This window comes from Danio rerio, chromosome 5, assembly GCF_049306965.1.
Source record: "Danio rerio strain Tuebingen ecotype United States chromosome 5, GRCz12tu, whole genome shotgun sequence".
NCBI lineage: Eukaryota > Metazoa > Chordata > Actinopteri > Cypriniformes > Danionidae > Danio > Danio rerio.
In genome coordinates this window covers 21,448,612-21,457,500 of record NC_133180.1, presented here as the reverse complement: position 1 = coordinate 21,457,500, position 8,889 = coordinate 21,448,612, and the positions used below count along the sequence as shown (strand labels likewise).

General features: G+C 35.4%; 1 protein-coding gene across 3 annotated transcripts in view; it reads left to right on the top strand.

Annotated features, from left to right (window-relative positions):
• Positions 1 to 8,889, top strand: part of wscd2 (WSC domain containing 2) — a 143,917-nt gene that overhangs the window by 41,049 nt on the left and 93,979 nt on the right. The window lies entirely within an intron of this gene.

The following is an 8,889-nucleotide window of genomic DNA, read 5'->3' as shown; positions in this document are numbered from 1 at the left end:
GGTCACATGTGCTGTCGAAGATTAAAGATACAGATGAGAGGTTTGCATTGACTGGGCTGCGTGTTGTTTTTGAACCTAATTAAAGACTAAATGTATGCGTTGGGTAGTTTGTCTGTAAGTGGTAACATATCGGAGACTGTAAAGGGGCTGTTTGTGTTCATATATGTTGCATTTATTTATTTATACATATAACTGCAGATGTTACAGTACACTATTTTGCACTTTCATTGATCTGCAGTTATAACCAAATTATGTGCATAGAAAGATTATTAATGAACATTTCTACACAAGTATTTATGTGTATAAAGCATCTGTTTTGTGAGAAGTGCTTCTCATATGATATGTGAACGACCTGTACAGCTTTATTTTGAGCGAGATTTCCATGAACGAAAATGCCGTTGACTGAAACTTTTTGTTGTACACCATGCCCATCAAAAGGCCCAAGTACCCTTAGTATCCTTTAGGCACTGGAAACACAAGCTTGATAAGGGTGACCTGTACCGACACGTCCCGTTCTGTACTGTACTGTACCAGTAAGTGGAAATGGACCATAACGCTGCAGTATGTATGTAGGATTGACACCTAGTGGTGAACTAGACATTGTAGTCCAAATTCAAAATACTACTTTTTTTTCACCCCACCCCTCTATCTCCAACTAGAAGCACAAACAGGTTTCCAGATTGGGGTGATACAGTATATAATTGTGTAAACTGGCAGTGGGTGGAGGTACACAGACCAAAACAAAGACAAACATTTCAACACAGAAAACACGTTTTCAAAGAAGAATAACTGACTGTATCATTGTTGTCCGATAAACCAGCATGTTTCTTAAATATCTGCAAGCATATATATTTTATGCTTTAGAAGAGTCAAAATCTTACACAAAGCACATTTAAACCTGAACTTGGAGCATCTGTGTATTGTCCTGGTTTGAGTATAGATTAATTCATCACATTTAATAAAATAATCTTTTGTGACCTAGGGTGAAAGAGCACTTCCAAGTGCACATCCTGTGTTAAATTTCTTTGAATTGCAAGTTTGCAAATTCTTCTTCCTGTGAGTGAATTCATCTTCTTGTGACCAATACGGTTCAAATTCAAAATTTGCAGAAACTAGACTGAGCTTTAGTTCTGCAATTTGCCTTACTTTGGGAACCAAAACATTATTGTTACTGGCATACAGGTTCATTTAAAATACACACACACACACACACACACACACACACACACACACACACACACACACACACACACACACACACACACACACACACACACACACACACACACACACACACACACACAAAATGCTCAAATTTAAATCAAGAGATACTATTCAAAGGTTGAGGGTTAATAACTTTTTTTTGTATAGAAGTATACAGTCAACTTGTATTCACTCCTTTATTTGATCAAAACACAATTGAATCTGAAATGTTCTGAAGTATTATGATTTAACAGCAATTAGTTGATGCATATTGTACATGGCAATTTATTCCTCTGATGGCAACTGATAGTCATGTGATCCTTAATATGCTGCTTAATACACACATTTTTATATAATGAATTGAAAAGTATGACTAGTTCATATTTTTCCGAAACCCATTTTTTCAGTGTTCTTTTAATAGTAAAAGGTACAACATGGAAAACTGTTGTATTCTTATAAATGTCTGTAGTCACTTTAATATCACTTTAATATCGCAAGCTCCTGCTGACTCCTCACATTCAATGCTGTTGTGCTTTGAAGCCACAACAGCTCATTCTCAGCTAAAGGGCTTTGTCTCCCCAAATGTGCAATTTGCCCTCAACACTCTTTTTATATATAAATTTGGGACAAATATAAGGACTAAACTCTATCTTGCACAGCTCATCCTGCAGTCAAGACTGGCTTTGTCTCAAATCGCCATATAATAACAGTTAGACTCAGTAGCACTCTGTTTAATTGCATTAACACATTGTTATATAAACAAGATTTCAGATTTACTCTGTTGAGACTACAGAAATGTAAACCTCTGTGGTGGCAGCGTGTCTGTTGTCTAATGAGAGAGTCATAGCTTACGCTGGAATGAGGTATTTCTCGTGTCTCTGTAGAATCTCTGTTTACTTGGGAGAAATTAAGCACTTTCCTCCTGCCATGGAGGAGAGCTTAAACAGTGCTGTCAGGGACATCAGGAATGTCAATGGCTATTCCTGCATGTCTGGCTTTTAGTGACGCAATGGGTACGGACAATCAAGATGTGCAATTATTCTGTCAACAGAGGAATCTGACCATTTCACCACTGCTGAATAAACCTGCTGAATAAACAACACAGGATAGAGAGAGTGTAATTGTTTAAAATAACTTCCCTCTGCGTCATGCTGGGCTGATGTGAGAACTCTGTTTTGTGGTGTTTGTCACTTTGAGATTGGTGTAGTTCAAACGTGTATACAGTGAGGTTTGTACTAATGGTAATAATAAAAACGAAATAGTGAAGATCTGGTTGTGGTTATTAAACATTAATTTATTTGTTTATTTATAAATTAATTCAATTGTTTATTAATTAATTAATTAATTCATTTGTTTATTCATTAAGTCATTCATTCATTTGTTCGTTCATTGATTCAGTCATTCATTCATTTGTTCATTAATTAATTCATTCATTCATTTGTTCATTCATTAATTCAGTCATTCATTCATTTGTTTATTCAATAATTCAGTCAGTCATTCATTTGTTCATTCAATAATTCAGTCATTCCATTCATTCATTGTTCATTAAGTCATTTAGCCTTTCATCCATTCATTCATTCATTCATTCATTCATTCATTCATTCATTCATTCATTCATTCATTCATTCATTTAATAATTCATTCATTTGTTCAGTCATTCATTCATTTGTTCTTTCATTCATTCAGCCATTTATTCCTTTGTTCGTTCCTGGATTTTTTCATGCATTTATTTGTTCTTTCATTGATACATTTTTGGATTTATTAATTCATTCTTCAGTTCATTCATGCTTTCATTTGTTCAGTATTTTGCTAATTCATATATACATTTATGCATACATCATTTCATTCCAGAATTCATTTGTTCATTGATTAGTGAATGAACGACTGAGTGAATGACTGGAAAAATGAATAAATGAATGAATCAAGGATAACATCCTGAATTCATTCATTCATTCATCCATTCATTCGTCCATTCATGCATTCACTCATTTGTCCATTCATGCATTCATTTGTTTCTGTCATTAATAAATGATTTATTTTTGGATTCATTAGTTCATTAGTTAATTCATTCATTCTTTCATGTACTCATTCATGCTCTCATTTGTTCATTCATACATTAATTCATGCATGCAAACATTTATGCTTTCATTTGTTCATTCATTCCTACATTAATGTGTTCATTCATTAATTAATTAATTCATTCATTCATTCCGGGGTTCATCCATTCATTGATTAGTGAATAAATGTGTGAACGAATGATATGAATAACATATCCTGAATTCATTCATTCATTTATTTATGCATTCTTTCATGCATTTATTCATTAACTTGTTTTTTCATTGATACATTATTTTTGATTCAATTGTTCTTAGTTCATTCATGCATTTCTTCATGTACTCATTCATAGATTCATTAATTCATGCCTTCATTTGTGCATTTATTCGTTCATTGATGCATTCATTCATTCATGCATGCATTCCAAAATTCATCTGTTCATTGATTAGTGAATGAATGAGTGGATTCATAAATGAAATGATTGAATGAACAAATCCAGGATAATGTATCCTGAATTCATTTATTCATTTAATCAATCAATCAATCAATCAATCAATCAATCAATCAATCAATCAATCAATCAATCAATCAATCAATCAATCAATCTTTTGTTCGTTCGTTCAGTCATTTATTCTCTAATTTATTCATTAAATCATTCAATCATAATGCATTCATTCATGCATTCATTCATGTGATTATTCATTTATACATTCATTCATATGTTCATTCATTTATTCACATATTAGTGAATTCATTTGTTTATTGATGCATTTAAGGCAAATTTTATTCTTTTATTCTTCCATTTTCAAATACCCCCCCTCAATTCATTCCTTTATTTTCAAAATCCCCTTTTTAAAAAAGGGTTTGCAACTTAAAATATTATAGAAACTATTTTGCAGAATTACTTGCAGAATCATCATATTTTTGTTCCTGTTTTAGGAAAACATACAGAAATATGCTTCGTAAAGTATGCTTTAAAGGGTGCTTCCTTCTTATTTTTGTATGCTTTTGGTCAGCTTGTGAATCCTATTTAATTTATAAGTCACCCCTTGATTTAAAAATAAACTCTGTTAAATTATTCAATCTATAAGTGTGAGCAGTGTGTAATTCTCAAAGAGAAATAAAAAGATTATTAAATGTTTTATCTTTTAATGTCCTCATGTCCAAGTAAACAGCTGGAGCTTTATTGCATGTCTTCACTGAAGCGTTATGGCAGAAGCATGTTCATAATGTTGAAGGAGGGAACGTGTGAGCTTCATTAGACATCTGAGGTTTGCCTCTCCCACGGCTTATGTATTAATACATTTCTGCAGCCGAATATTTTGTATATATAGCATCATAGCAACAGCAAGCCGTTCTGCCACATCTCTCAGAGGAACCCGCAGTCGTTTGTTTCTCATGCCGGCACCTTTCTCCTCGTTTCTCCCTCCCGTATCTGTTCTTCCGTTCTCTTCGTAGTTCTACTTCTGCAATTCATCTTCCACCCACTCTCTCAAGACTCACCAGCTCTTTGTCTTGTTTTCGCCCTCTTTTGAGTCTCTCTTTCTCCTGCTCTCTCTCAGCTCATTTTTTATTCATATTCAGAATGGTTTCTGAAAGGAAGAGCTTCAGCGCTTCATGCTGCCGCTCGGCAAAAAGGACATTTGCACAACATCCACACTCCTAGTCTCTCACAGACGTCTTTTTGTGTGCGTGTACACAGGCCGCTGGTTGACTTCTAGCTCAGATTGTGTTGATTGTGGGTCTGTCTCTTCACCGCCAGCATTAAAGGGATAATTCAGATCATCATGGTTTAAACCTTTTGTGTTTTCATCCATGTATGAATGCCTAAAGACTGTCCTTGTCGCTGTTTTTTTTTCTCTACAGTGTTCCATTAAGCTTCAATAAAATAAAAAAAATCGTTTTTTTATTGTGAAGGTATACGACAATAGTGTTGCATTGATCCTAGCACTTTCACTCTCACTTAAAGCCTGGTTTATACTTCTGCGTCAAGTGACCGGCGCAACTCACGGCGCAGGCAACGCGCGCAGCTGTGCATTTAAACTTCTGCGCGCTGTCTCTGTTGGTCTGCATTAACACTTCCAAAACGCTAATGGGCAGTGAGGTGTAAATGTTCCTCTGTGTCGAGTTTCTTCGCTTCTGTTTTGCTATTCTGAACACTTCCTGGATGTACAAGTGACTCAAACTCGCTCATTTTGAGGCAGGAACCTGCGGACGTGCAACAACTTTAACCATGAGGTAAACACAGAACAAAACTTTCCATCCGGAGCTCCTTCACGGGACTCCACACTTGTAAACAATCGCTCGCGCCTTTCGCGCGGCTCTCGGTCCCGCCCAGACTCGTCGACGCTAGCAAGCTGACCAATCACAGAGCTTACGCTACGCGTTGTTGCGAGGTGTAGTTACAATTTTTGAGAGGTGCACGTCAGTGACGGCGACGTCCACGGCGAAGGGCTATGCGTCAGCGCCGTAGCCTACGCCGGTGTTTGACGCAGAAGTATAAATCAGCCTTAAAGGTGCAGTAAGTTTAGACACCTAGTGGCTGAAGTAGGCATTGCAGCCTTGGTTCAAAACACACACAAGATCAGGTTGCCAGGTAGACGACACCATTAGTGGCTTATTTAAGCCGTGTTCTAAATAAAAGCAACGGCATGCAATTGAAGGAATATTTTCGACAGTTATTGAAGTTTTTGTCCTAAACAACACCTGAAATTTATACTTTAGAAACAGCTTCAATTTGTCACAGCTAAACAATAGGAAAAACAGGACTTTATTCAGTGTTAAATTCTAATAATGAGAGTTTGAATGCCATTTTAATAGGCATTTATTTTTATAATACTGAAAGCAGCAGCAGATAGTTCACCTTAGATCTTGAAAATTAAATAAACAGTTTGAAATTAAGCTTTAGAACTGTAACTCAGTGTATACCAACACATGTTACTGATTCAGCATCTACATTTAATAAAGTTAAAGAGGTTTGATATGTATTAAATAGATTATAAACCTTACCATTTGGTTGGAGTGCAGTGAGTGCACTATTCTGTGCTTCTGAATAGCTGTATTTAAATTTCTGTGGAGTTGCGTCTGGTGCAAATAGCCAAATTGCTTATCACTGTGGCCCTGTTTACACTAATACGTTTTAGTTTTAAAACACATAAGTTTTGCTACGGTTACACCTTCCGTCCACACTACCCTGGAGTTTTCGAGCACCGAAAACAGAGCTTTTTGAAAACACTGAAGAGACCGTTTTCATTTTGAAACGCTGTGCTTCGTGTTTGTGGATGGGGGAAAACAGAAACTATCTGAATATTTCTTAATATTAAGTAGCCTACACCCAGTTCAGTCTTTCATCCTCTCCTTGTAAGTTCAGACTTTGCAAGTTTGATCTGGAAAACAAACTCCTGTAGACACTTCTGGTAAATCTTCAAAGGGTACTTTATAACCTTATTAACTACCTTGGCTACATGATAACACAAGTAAACACATGCAGTTTTTGATGAAGACCTGTGTGAAAAAGTGTTTGCCCCTAAACCTAATAACTGGTTGGGCCACCTTTAGAAGCAACAACTGCAATCAAGCGTTTTTGATAACTTACAATGTGTCTGTTAAAATCAATTATGTATTTTATAGATGACCCTGATTGTTTTGTATTGTATTGCTCAGTGTCAATGAGTTGTTAAAGATCTCTGTCAAAAACCCTAGTTTATTTTCTTTATAGCTCTAATTGGTCAATGACCCAATTTAATGTGATTTGTTTTCTGCTTATAGCACATATTAAAAATGAAGCAGATATTAAGATCTGAATTTCAGCTCCTGAGGACTACTCAGCATTTATAATGCTATGATAACAATGGTGTCGGGATCAATGTTTTATGATTCCTTATCTTTTAAACTTTGACAAAAACAGCTGCCTTTTTTTTAGTTTATTTTATAGTAGATATTTTTTTTACAATGTCTGCCATGAATCCTTACTTCAGGTAAAAGCATGTTTATTTGTAGTCATATCTAAACAGAAGTGTTCAAATGTGCTCCAGTACTAAAAGGCTAAAATCACTGTTCATTCAGTCTCTGTTTTTGAACGATTCATTCATGAACCAGATCAATTGCTACATTCAAAGGATGAGACTTAAAAGAAAAGATTGTTCATTTTTCGGAGATTGCTACTACTCTCGGTTCAAGGAGTGCTATAGAGAGATTTTTTTCAAATCTATTGCGTCTTTCATAAGGACCACTTTGATTGTGGTTTTGTGTTCTGTTAATGCTTGACAGCATGGCAAATACAGCTCTCTGATCTTTTCAGAATTTTTGTGGCCCATGAAAGAAACATTCATTCAGATTGGGATTGATGTAAATTTGTGTAAATGATGTAGATGAATTGTTTCTTGGTTCCCTGTCTCTTACCTCTGTGAGGATTTGAGAGAGACGCTGCTCTCCTGACACACATCAAGAGCCAGACTTTTCCTTCTGTCCTACTGCTCTAATGAGACTAACCCAATCTAACCAGAGATTGAGCTGAAACTGAGAGTACTAGACATCTGTGGGCATTTAGCAAGCCAGATTCAGGTGCCATTCACACAGAACAATGTCTGAATCAAGGTTGTTGTGTTATGCATTTTTAAATTAGCCTTTATTTTGATGCTATTTTTAAATTTGCTGTACAATTTGGTTTAGTTTTAGTATGTCTCATTAATGGCTTTGTTAGTTTTATGTACTCTTTATTTTGTGAAAACATTTCTATTTAGTTTTTATATTTATTTTTAGGGCTGGGCGATATTGTAAAAAAATCACTATCATGCTTCATATAATTCAGTTTCAATAAATTATTGAATATTTTTAAACGATAAATTAAGGAATATTAGGATTTTTTTAATTTAACCACTTTATTTTAATTTACCAACATTACTAAGGCAAATAGTTTTAATAGTCAAAAACAAAAATATTAAAAAAATATCTTTATTATAAAATAAAGATAAGTGTTTAAGAGTCTCTTAAACTTTTATAAATGTTACAAAGTGTGTGCAACTAAGGAAGATCAACATCTGTTCGGTGTGAATAATAATGATACAGTAAACCTCAAACTCTATAAACAAAACTAATTATGATAATCAAATCTGAGCTTTAAAGTAAAGGAACCAACCATCCTTATTCAAATACATACTGAACATTAAAGCTGCAAGCAGCGATGAAAGGGACCTCGCACCCGGGCTCACCGCCGCCCGGTGACCTTACGATGACAGAGAACAGCGAACAATAATAATTTAAGCCGATATATTAAAAAAAATCTAAGAAAATCACAGATTTATGCCAAACTTCCTCCTGTCAGCAGGTGGCGCTATAACTGTGATTTAAGATTGGCATGTAGATGTCTTCCGGAGAGGAATCTTATCAACCATGTGAAGTGTCAGGCACATGGGACATTGTGTGGCTGACTTATAAGCCAAACTACCTTCTGCCAGCAGGTGGCGTTATGACTGACTCAATATTGTTATGTGGATGTGTTCAGGAGTGGACTTTTATCAACCATGTGAAGTTTCAGGCAGATCAGAGATTGTGTGGAGATTGTGTTTTAAGACAAACTACATTCTGCCAGCAGGTGGCGCTATGACTGACTCAGTATTGTTATGTAGATGT